The following is a 1099-nucleotide window of genomic DNA, read 5'->3' as shown; positions in this document are numbered from 1 at the left end:
GAATTTGGTCCAAAATCACACCCAGGTTCGAGTCCCACAAGTCCCGCCGCGTTCCACCAGGGTTCAGGGGTGCCTGACATGTCCACGACGCACCCAGCAAAGGCGCACTGTGATTGGGAAGAAAAGTTGGGAAAGTGGGCAAAAGTCCCGAATTTGATCCAAAATTATGCCCGGGTTGGAGTACCACGAGTCCGGCCGCGTTCCACCGGTGTCCCGGGGGTGCCTGGCATGTCCACAACTTACCCAGCAAAGGCGCACTGTGATTGGGAAGAAAAGTTGGGAAAGTGGGCAAAAGTCCCGAATTTGATCCAAAATTATGCCCGGGTTGGAGTACCACGAGTCCGGCCGCGTTCCACCGGTGTCCCGGGGGTGCCTGCCATGTCCACAACTTACCCAGCAAAGGCGCACTGTGATTGGGAAGAAAAGTTGGGAAAGTGGGCAAAAGTCCCGAATTTGATCCAAAATTATGCCCGGGTTGGAGTACCACGAGTCCGGCCGCGTTCCACCGGTGTCCCGGGGGTGCCTGCCATGTCCACAACTTACCCAGCAAAGGCGCACTGTGATTCAGAAGAAAAGTTGGGAAAGTGGGGAAAAAAAGGACCGGGAAATATCCAAAATTATGCCCGGGTTGGAGTACCACGAGTCCGGCCGCGTTCCACCGGTGTCCCGGGGGTGCCTGCCATGTCCACAACTTACCCAGCAAAGGCGCACTGTGATTCAGAAGAAAAGTTGGGAAAGTGGGGAAAAAAAGGACCGGAAAATATCCAAAATTATGCCCGGGTTGGAGTACCACGAGTCCGGCCGCGTTCCACCGGTGTCCCGGGGGTGCCTGGCACGTCCACAACTTACCCAGCAAAGGCGCACTGTCAGTGGGGAAGACCAAACATGTCTCGGATTTTTTCCAAGTACCTTAACGAGAGAGGCTAAAAAGCACCTGTTTTTACCTTCTCTCGTTGTTGTACTTAGAAAAAAAACGAGAAAATAAAAAATCTGGGTTTTTTTCTAAGTACCTTAACGAGAGAGGCTAAAAAAAACCATTTTTTACCTTCTCTCGTTGTTGTACTTAGAAAAAAAACGAGAAAAAAATTTTTCCCCATTC

Source organism: Nerophis lumbriciformis, unplaced genomic scaffold, assembly GCF_033978685.3.
Source record: "Nerophis lumbriciformis unplaced genomic scaffold, RoL_Nlum_v2.1 HiC_scaffold_998, whole genome shotgun sequence".
Lineage (NCBI taxonomy): Eukaryota > Metazoa > Chordata > Actinopteri > Syngnathiformes > Syngnathidae > Nerophis > Nerophis lumbriciformis.
Note: the sequence above shows the minus strand (reverse complement) of the source record.